The sequence below is a fragment of the Rhinopithecus bieti genome, unplaced genomic scaffold (genome assembly GCF_001698545.2).
Source record: "Rhinopithecus bieti isolate Rb0 unplaced genomic scaffold, ASM169854v2 scaffold_8501, whole genome shotgun sequence".
Classification (NCBI taxonomy): domain Eukaryota; kingdom Metazoa; phylum Chordata; class Mammalia; order Primates; family Cercopithecidae; genus Rhinopithecus; species Rhinopithecus bieti.
This window is the reverse complement of record NW_016805744.1, coordinates 46,553-57,533: the sequence shown is the minus strand read 5'-3', so window position 1 is coordinate 57,533 and position 10,981 is coordinate 46,553. Positions and strand designations below refer to the sequence as shown.

General features: G+C 38.0%; 2 pseudogenes; both read left to right on the top strand.

Annotated features, from left to right (window-relative positions):
- LOC108530581 (keratin, type I cytoskeletal 18 pseudogene) overlaps positions 1-7,169 on the top strand; it is an 11,592-nt pseudogene extending 4,423 nt beyond the window's left edge.
- Positions 7,170-7,545: 376 nt separating this feature from the next.
- Positions 7,546-7,964, top strand: LOC108530583 (60S ribosomal protein L31 pseudogene; annotated as a pseudogene).
- Positions 7,965-10,981: the final 3,017 nt, after the last annotated feature.

The window sequence follows — 10,981 nt, the reverse complement described above, 5'->3', positions numbered from 1 at the left end:
TAGCTTGCTAGCGGTCTATCAATTTTGTTGATCTTTTCAAAAAACCAGCTCCTGGATTCATTGATTTTTTGGAGGGTTTTTTGTGTCTCTATCTCCTTCAGTTCTGCTGTGATCTTAGTTATTTCTTGCCTTCTGCTACCTTTTGAATGTGTTTACTCTTACTTCTCTAGTTCTTTTCATTGTGATGTTAGGGTGTCAATTTTAGATCTTTCCTGCTTTGTTGTGAGCATTTAGTGCTATAAATTTCCCTTTATACACTGCTTTAAATGTGTCCCAGAGATTCTGGTATGTTGTATCTTTGTTCTCATTGGTTTCAAAGAACATCTTTATTTCTGTCTTCATTTTGTTATGTACCCAGTAGTCATTCAGGAGCAGGTTGTTCGGTTTCCATGTAGTTGAGCGGTTTTGATTGAGTTTCTTAGTCCTGAGTTCTAGTTCGATTGCACTGTGGTCTGAGAGATAGTCTGTTATAATTTCTGTTCTTTTACATTTGCCGAGGAGTGCTTTACTTCCAACTATGTGTTCAATTTTGGAATAAGTGCGATGTGGTGCTGAGAAGAATGTATATTCTGTTGATTTGGGGTGGAGAGTTCTGTAGATGTCTATTAGGTCCACTTGGTGCAGGGTTGAGTTCGATTCCTGGATATCCTTGTTAACTTTCTGTCTCGTTGATCTGTCTAATGTTGACAGTGGGATGTTAAAGTCTCCTATTATTATGCTTCCTTTATTTTCTAAGTATCTTTTGTTTTATTATGTGTATTCCAGCTATGTATGCATCACAGCCCTTCTTCTTTTTCTGTATTATAGCTATGGTTTTCTCATTGTTGTCTTTATGCCATGTCATTTTACACGGCACTTTGTAGGTTTTGATGAGAAAGTTTTTTTTTTTTTTATGTACTAAACAATTAGTATTAACTGGAGAGTTTGCTTATCAATACAACTTTCAGATCAGTTAATTAAGATAAAATGCATTCAGTATCCATAGGTGAGAGGATTAAGTCAGTTAGTGTTCTTTTTCTCTGCTTGTAAAAGAAAAATATTAAATTCTTACACAAAGTGTGGCAAATATTTGCTAAAAAATATATCTCAGAAATTAAATTTTTAGGAGAGCTAATGGTAAGTGAAATTTTTAAAATTTAATTTTCTATGATATAGCACAACTTAATGTTTCCATGCATAATCTTCTGTTTTTAAGTGTGAATGTTAAAGTTTGTAAAATAATAAAATGACCTCTGTGGATCTAAAATGTGGAATGTTTCTTTTTTATGTTGATATTACAATTTGAAAACATTTCTCAGTCTTTTATTTATTTATTTATTTTTTATTTTTTTTTGAGACAGAGTCTCGCTCTGTCGCCCGGCTGTACTGCAGTGGCCGGATCTCAGCTCACTGCAAGCTCCGCCTCCCGGGTTTACGCCATTCTCCTGCCTCAGCCTCCCGAGTAGCTGGGACTACAGGCGCCAGCCACCTCGCCCGGCTAGCTTTTGTATTTTTTAGTAGAGACGGGGTTTCACCATGTTAGCCAGGATAGTCTCAAACTCCTGATCTCGTGATCCGCCCGTCTCGGCCTCCCAAAGTGCCGGGATTACAGGCTTGAGCCACCGCGCCCGGCCGCATTTCTCAGTCTTATATAGTTTCTTTAGTGGGTGAAGTTCAGTCTAGAGTTTCTATTCTTAGTCACCTAACTGTAGCCAACTTATTGATCATTTTCTCTGGAGAACTTGGAGATCATGGCAACTTTTGATTGAAACATATCCTATTAGTTTGCTCACAAACTTGTTTACTGTGTACAAAGAGTGGCCAGTCATGAGACCATAAACAACAACTGCCCTTTTAGTGTCTTTTATGCAGTTATTATCTGTAATAAATAAATATTCTGTAAAACATGACTTTGGAAGTGTGTATACATTGTCAAATGTTTAATTCTAGATAATTAATGCTTTACCTCTCATAGTTAACATTTTTGTGGTGAGAGCATGTGACATAGTCTTAGCACTTTTCAAAAATACAAATACGTTATTATGAACTATAGTCACCATGCTGTACAAAAAATCTTTTGAAATTATTTCTCCTATTCAAGTATAATTAAGTATTTTTTGCTGACATCTTTCCAAAACCCCCTTCTAAATACCTTGGTATCTGGTGGTCACCATTTTACTTTCTACTTCAATGAGATTACGTTTTTTTAGGATCAATGTGTAAGTAAAATTATGAAATAATCTTTCTGTCCCGGACGCCATGGCTCACGTCTGTAATCTTAGCTCTTTGGGAGGCCGAGGCGGACAGATCACAAAGTCAGGAGTTTGAGACTAGCCTGGCCAATGTGGTGAAACCCCCTCTACTGAAAACAGAAAAATTAGCTGGGCATGGAGGCGGGCGCCTGTAGTCCCAGCTGAGGCAGGAGCATCTCTTGAACCTGGGAGGCAGAGGTTGCAGTAAGCCAAGTTCGCGCCACTGCACTCCAGCCTGGGCGACAGAGCAAGACTGTCACAAAAATAATAATAATCTTTATGTGCCTGGCCTATTTCAGGTAATGTGATGTCCTCCAGGTTAATCCATGTGATTGAAAATAATAGAATTTTCTTTTTTGAAGATAAGTAGTATTCCATTGTTTATATATATCATATTGTCTTTTTTTTTTTTTTTTTTTTTTTTTGAGACGGAGTCTTGCTCTGTAGCCCAGGTTGGAGTGCAGTAGTGCCATCTCGGCTCACTGCAGCCTCCACCTCACGAGTTCAAGCAATTCTCCTGTTTTGTTTTGGATATATATCCAATATTACAATTGCTGTATTACATGATAGTTTTATTTTAAATTTTTTGAGACGTCTCTATTTTTTATTTATTTTTGTGTGTTTGTTTTGAGATGGAGTTTCACTCTTGTTGCCAGGCTGGAGTGCAATGGTGTGATCTTGGCTCACCGCAACCTCTGCCTCCCAGATTCAAGCGGTTCTCCTCCCTCAGCCTCCCGAGTAGCTGGGATCACAGGCATGCGCTACCACACTTGGCTAATTTTGTATTTTTAGTAGAGACACGGTTTCTCCGTGTTGGTCAGGTTGGTCTCGAACTCCGGACCTCAGGTGATCCACCTGCTTCGGCCTCCCAAAGTGCTGGGATTACAGGCCTGAGCCACTGTGCCCAGCCTATTTTGTTTTTTATAATGGCTGTTTTCATTTACATTCAAACCAACAATGTGTAAGCATTCCTTTTTCTTCACACCTGTACTAATATTTTCTTCTTTTTAATAAGTCATTCAAACAGAAGTGAGTCGATAATCATAGTTTTATTTATTTATTTATTGCTTTTCTTTTCCTGGTAATAATTGATATTGAACATTTTTTATATCTCTTGCCTATGTCTTTTTTGAAAAATAAGCCTTTAACTCGTTTTTAGTATTATTTGTTTTTTGTTCTATAATTGAGTTTCTTATATATTTTGATATTAAACCCCGGTCACATGTATAATTTGCACATATTTTCTCCCATTTTTTAGTTGTCTCATCCTGTTGATTGTATCAGATTCTGTGCAGCAACTTTTTAATTTGAAGTAATCTGACTCCTCTATTTTTTCTTTGGTTCCCTGGGATTCTGAGGTTAAATTGTAGAAAGCCACTGCCCATACTAATGTTATGGGGCTTTCACTGTATATTTTTTATACTAGTTTCAGAATTTCAAGCCTTACATTTAAATATCTAATTTATTTTAGTTGATTTTTTTATATGGTGTGAGATGAGGGTCTAATTTTATTGCTCTGCATATGGCTATAAAGTTTTCTTAATGCCATTTATTGAAGATACTGTCATTTCCCTAAAAGATTGTCACCTATTAATATAATCAGCTATAAGTATATGAATATATTTCTCATTTCTCTCCTGCTCCATTAGCCTATGTGTCTTTTTTTAATTGAACTATCATACAGTTTTGGTTACTATAGGTTTGTAGCATATTTCAAATCCAGGTAGGTTAATACCTTCAGCCTTTTTTGTTTTGCTTGATTGGTTTTGCTATTCAGGGTCTTCTATGGTACCATATAAATTTTACATATATATTTTTAAGTTCCTATGAAGTTTGTCACTGGTATTTTGATAGAGGTTGCATTATATTTGTAAATCATTTTGTGTAATGCAGATATTTAACAATATTAATGCCAATTCATATTTTTCATTTGTGTATTATGTATTACTTTAATATTATTGAGATTATAATGTAAGGTGTTTTGACTTTTTGGTTACATTTATCTCAAAGTATAGTTACTATAGTTATTGTAGATAGGATTGTTTTCAATTTTATTTTGAGATAGTTAATTGTTTACAAAATGCTACTGACTTTTGCATGTGGATTTTGTATTCTGTAAATTTAATGAATTTGTTAGTTTCTAGTAGTTCTTAGTAAAGTCTTAGGCTTTTCTGTACTTAAGATTATGTCTTCTGCAAATGATAATAATTTAACTTTTTTTTCCAATCTGGATGCCTTTGATTTTATTCTCTAATTTCTCTGTCTTGGACATTTCATACTATGTTTAAGACTGAAGAGAGTGGTCATCCTTGTCTTGTTCTAGCTTTCAGAGTAAAAGCTTACATTTCCCTGTTTAGTATGCTGTTTACTGTGCACTTTTTTGTTATATGTGGCATTTATTGGCTTGAGGTGCATTTGTCCTATACTTAATTTTTTCAGAGATTTATCATTAGGGAATGTGTCAAACTTTTATTCTGCATCTATTTAAATGTTAGAGTTGTGAAATCACAACTAACTCCACATAAATACAAAACATCCTCAGAGACTACCATGAACATCTCCACACAGGCAAACTAAAAAATTTAGAGAAAATAGATAAACTCCTGGATACACACAACCTCTCAAGATTGAACCAGAAAGAAGCAAAAATCTTGAACACAGCAAAAATTAATAAAATGTATAATGAAATTATACATTTAGCAGTAGAAATTATACATTATAGAATAGTAATAGAAATATATACATTGGTATTAGAAAACCCACCAACCATGAATAGCCCTAGATCAGATGAATTCACAACCAAATTCTACCACATATACAAAGACAAGCCAGTACTAATCCTCTGTACTCCAAAAAATCAAGGTGGGATTTCTTCCTAACTCTTTATATAAAACCAGTATCATCTTGATACCAAAATCTAGTGAAGACACAACAACAACAGCAACTGTAGGCCAATATTTCAGGTGATCATTAAAACAAAAATTCTCCATAAAGTGTTAGCAAGCTGAGTTCATAATCAAATAAAAAAATTTTCTCACAATCATGGGAGCTTTAATTCATGAATGCAAGAATGTTTCATCATATGCAAGTCAATAAATGTGATTCATCAAGTAAAGATTAAAAGCAAACATGATTATCACAATAGATGCAGAAAAAGCATTCAAAAAATCCAATATTTATAAAAATATTGTCAACAAACTAGGCATTAAAGAAACATCTCAAAATAGTAAAGCCATCTGTGACAAATCTTCAGCTGAAATCATACTGAACAGGAAACAGCTGGGTGAACTCTCCATATGAATAAAAATAAGACAAGAATATCCACTCTAAACACTCATATTCAACATAGTTCTGGAAGTCCTAGCTAGAGCGATTAAACAAGATAAAGAAATAAAAGGGATCTAAATAAAAGAGAAAGTCAAATTATCCTCACAGATTATATAATTATCTACCTGGGAAACTGGAGATGTCACAAAAAGACCCCTAAGCCTAAAAAATGACTTAAGCAAAGTCTCAGGATACAAAATTAGCATACACAAATGACTAGCTTTTCTGTACATGAATAACATTCAAGCTGAGAACAAAATCAAAAACACAGTTATGGTCGTTGACAGAGCCTGAGTCCTGTCCTCTCGCTCTCCTCCCCGGACAGCATGAGTTTCACCACTCGCTCCACCTTCTTCACCAACTACCGGTCCCTGGGCTCTGTCCAGGCACCTGGATGGTCAGCAGCACAGCCAGCGTCTATGCAGGCATGGGGGGCTCTGGTTCCCAGATCTCTGTGTCCTGCTTCACCAGCTTCCGAGGCAGCATGGGGTCCAGGGTCCTGACTGCAGGGATGGCCGGTGGTCTGACAGGAATGGGAGGCATCCAGAATGAGAAGACTATGCAAAACCTGAACTACTGCCTGGTCTCCTACCTGGACAGAGTGAGGAGCCTGAGGACCGAGAACCAGAAAGTGGAAGGCAAAATCTGGGAGCACCTGCAGAAGATGGGACCCCAGGTCAGAGACAAGCCATTACTTCAAGACCATCGAGGACCTGAGGGCTCAGATCTTCACAAATATTGTGGACAATGTCCACATCGTTCTGCAGATCAACAATGTCCATCTTGTTGCTGATGACTTTAGAGTCAGGTATAAGACAGAGCTGGCCATGCGCCAGTCTGTGGAGAGCGACATCCATGGGCTTTGCAAAGTCATTGATGACACCTATGTCACTTGGCTGCAGCTGGAGACAGAGATCAAGGCTCTCATGGAGGAGCTGCTCTTTATGAAGAAGAACCATGAAGAGGAAGTAAAAGGACTGTAAGCCCAGGTTGATAGCTCTGGGCTGACCATGGAGGTAGTTGCCCCAAAGCTCAGGACCCTGCCAAGATCATGGCAGACATCCGGGCCCAATACAACGAGCTGACTCAGAAGAACCGAGAGGAGTTGGACAAGTACTAGTCTCAGCAGATTGAGGAGAGCACTACAGTGGTCACCACGCAGTCTGCCAAGGTTGTAGCTGCTGAGATGATGTTCACAGATCTTAGATGTACAGTCCAGTCCTTGGAGATTGACCTGGACTCAATGAGAAATCTGAAGGCTAGCTTGGAGAACAGCCTGAGGGAGGTGGAGGCCTGCTACACCCTGCAGATGGAGCAGATCAATGGGATCCTGCTGCACCTGGAGTCAGAGCTGGCACAGACCTGGGCAGAGGGGCAGTGCCAGGCCCAGGAGTACAAGACCCTGCTGAACATCAAGATCTAGCTGGAGGCTGAGATCACCATCTACTGCCACCTGCTGGAAGATGGTGAAGACTTCAATCCCAGTGATGCCCTGGACAGCAGCAACTCCATGCAAATCATCCAAAAGACCACCACCCCCCAGATAGTGTATGGCAAAGTGGTGTCTGAGACCAACGACACCAAAGTTCTGAGACATTAAGCCAGCAGAAAGAGGATACCCTTTGGGGAGCAGGAGGCCAATAAAAAGTTCACAGTTAAAATAAGTAAATAAAAGAACACAGTTCTGTTTACAATAGCCACAAAGAAAAAATGACGTACTTAGGAATACATTAAACGAAGGAGGTAAAATATCTCTACAAAGAAAACAACAAAACACTGCTGAAAGAAATCAGACAAAACACAAATAAATGGAAAAACATTTCATGCTCATGAATTTGAAGATTTAATATAATTAACATGTCATGCCACTTAAAGCAACCTGCAGATTGTTATTCCTATCAAACTATCAATGCCATTTTTATAGAATTAGGAAAAAAACTATTCTAAAATTTATATGGGAGAATTTTTTAAAAAGCCAAAATAGCTTTCCAACTTGGACCCGGCAGAATGGCTCCCGCAAAGAATGGTGACGAGAAGAAAAAGGGCCCTTCTGCCATCAACGAGGTGGTGACCCGAGAATACACCATCAACATTCACAAGCACATCCATGGAGTGGGCTTCAAGAAGCGTGCCCCTAGGGCGCTCAAAGAGATTCGGAAATTTGCCATGAAGGAAATGGGAACTCCAGATGTGCGCATTGATACCAGGCTCAACAAAGCTGTCTGGGCCAAAGGAATAAGGAATGTCTCATAGCGAATCCGTGTGTGGCTGTCCAGAAAACGTAATGAGGATGAAGATTCACCAAATAAGCTCTATACTTTGGTTACCTATGTACCTGTTACCACTTTCAAAAATCTACAGTCAATGTGGATGAGAACTAATCACTGATTGTCAAATACATCAAATAAAGTTATAAAATTGAAAAAAAAAAAAAAGCCAAGATAGGCAATGCAACATTAAACAAACAAACAAAATAAAACCAGGAGGCATCGAATTACCTGACTTCAAACTGTGCTACAAGCTACAGTCATCAGTATAACATGGTTCTGGTACAAAAATGGACACATAGACTGTATTGGTCCATTTTTATGCTGCTAATAAAGACAAACCTGAGACTGGGTAATTTATAAAAGAAAGGTTTAATTGACTCACAGTTCAATGTGACTGGGGAGGCCTCACATTCATGATGAAAGCCAAAGGGATAGCAAGACATGGCAGCAGGCAAGAGCGAGCATGTGCAGAAGAACTCCCTTTTATAAAATCATCGGATCTTAAGAGACTTATTCACTACCCAGAGAGCTGCATGGGAAAACCTACCCCGATGATTTAATCACCTCCCACCCAGACCCTCCCATGACATGTGGGGATTATTACAATTCAAGGTGAGATTTGGGTGGGGACACAGAGCCAAACCATATGGAACAGAAGATAGAGCCCTGAAATAAAGCTACACTCGCACAACCTACTTTTGATAAAGTCAACAGAAATAGAAAGAAAATAACTCCCTGTCTAAGAAATGATACTGGGAAAACTCGTTAGTCATATGCAGAAGAAAAAAAAATACCCTACCTCTCACGATGTAAACAATATATCACAATATAGTTTAAAGACTTAACTGCAAGACTTTGAGCTATTAAAACCCCTAGAAGAACATGTAGAAAGTACTCTTCTAGACATAGGGCTCTAGAAAAAAAATTATAACTAACACCTTAGAAATTAAAGAAACAAAAATAAAAATGTTGAGGTTGTGGAGAAAAGGGAATCTATATACACTGTTGGTGGAAATGCAAATTAATTCAACCCCTGTAGAACACAGTTTGAAGATTTCTCAAATAACTAAAATAGAATTGCTATTTGACCCATTAATCGCATTAATGGGTATATACCATAGAATAAGAAATTATTTTACCAAAAAGACACTGGCACTCACATGTTTACTGTGGCGCTATTCACCATAGAAAAGACAGAATTAAACTAGGTACCCATGAATCTTAGATTCATGTTCTTTGTTAATTTGCTTAGAATAAAGACCTTCTACCAGCTTGGAGGACAGCCTGAGGAACGTGGAAGCCCTCTAAGCCCTGCAGATGGAGCAGCTCAATGGGATCCTGCTGCACCTGTAGTCAGAGCTGACAGAAACCCAGGCAGAGGGACAGCGCCAGGCCCAGGAGTAGGAGACCCTGTTGAACATCAAAGTCAAGCTGGAGGCTAAGATCGCCACCTACGGCCGCCTGCTGGAAGATGGAGAGAACTTCAATCTTGGTGATGCCCTGGACAGCAGCAACTCCATGCAAATCATCCAAAAGACCACCACCTGCCAGAGAGTTGATGGCAAAGAGCTGTCTGAGATCAACAAAGTGCTGTCTGAGTCAGCAGAAGCAGGGTACCCTTTGGGGAACAGGAGGCCAATAAAAAGTTCAGAGGTCAAAAAAAAAAAAAGAATAAAGGCCTTCTGCTGCATCCATGTTGCTGCAAAGAACGTCTTTTTCTGTGGTTTCTTAGTATTGCATGGTATATAAGTATTTCAGATGCTACATGTTCTCATTTATAAGTGGGTGCTAAACATTGGGTGAACATGGAAACAAACGCTGGGAATTCTAAAACAAAAAAAATGCCAAGACAAGCATTGAAAAACTACTTATCAGGTATGAGGTACATTACTTGGACAATGGGATTATTAAGTGTCCAAACCTCGACATCATGCAGTATACTTATGTTACAAATCTGCCCAGGTACCCCATGAATCTAAAATAAAATAATAAAATGCTTTGTGGTATAATGGCATGTTACATTTCTCCAGTTTGGGGTTAATAGTTGAAATTAGGAGTGAAAGACACAGAATTATGTCTCTTTTGGGTATAGAGGTGAATGTTTTTATACCAGGTACCCCCAAGTTTTATGAGCTAATGTCTCTGAAAGCTCTTGGTTTATAGCCCAAAAAGTGTTTTATCCCCAAGTGTGCAGCTAAAATAAATGGATACATCTTTATATTTTATTTATTGACTGTACACTATAATTTGTTATTCTACTCTTTTTGGGGGAAAATGTGGTTTAATCACATTTCTTTTTTAGAATAAACCATTTTTGAAAATGTGAGGCTGTGAAAATCATGTTAAATTCCTGAATTAGGAAAAGAAATTTTTTTTTTTTTTGAGGAGTCTGACTCTGTCACCCAGGCTTGAGTGCAGTGGCACTCAGCTCACTGCAACCTTCGCCTCCCAGGTTCAAGCAAATCTCCTGCCTCAGCCTTTTGGGTAGCTAGAATTACAGATATCTGCCACCCGCTCAGTTAATTTTTGTATTTTTAGTAGAGATGGGGTTTTGCCATGTTGGCCAGGCTGGTCTCAAACTCCTGACTTCAGGTGATCTGTCTGCCTCCTCCCAAAGTGCTAGAATTACAGGTATGAGCCACTCTGCCTAGCAAGGAAACATTTTTTTTTAAGCATAAAATTCTTATGGTCGGATACCAAAAATGATGAAATACAGCGTATGGGTTATTTATGACTACACTACTGCAACCACTCTATCACAACCATTCTGGTGATGAAAAAATAATAATTGATTAGAAGGTACTGTTAGAATACTCTTCTGATTCCATTGCAGTGTTAAATTCTTTATTATTATTATTATTATTTGTCATATAGAAGTCTGTACTTCAACAAAAGATGTCAAGAATTTCAAGTTGATATCCTCACACATATATTCTTACTAGAAGGTCACTGGTGTGTTTGCAATCAAGGTGTAGCATTCCCGGCTTTGGTGTGCTACTTTGATTGTGTAAAATAGAGAGACCGGAAGTAAAGTGGAGTCAACCATGACTTCTAGTTTCTACAGCAACAACAGCTGAATTCTTGTGTTATGTCAACTAGAAGTAATGACAGTATATTTTATTTTATTTTTATTTTATTTTATTTTATTTTATT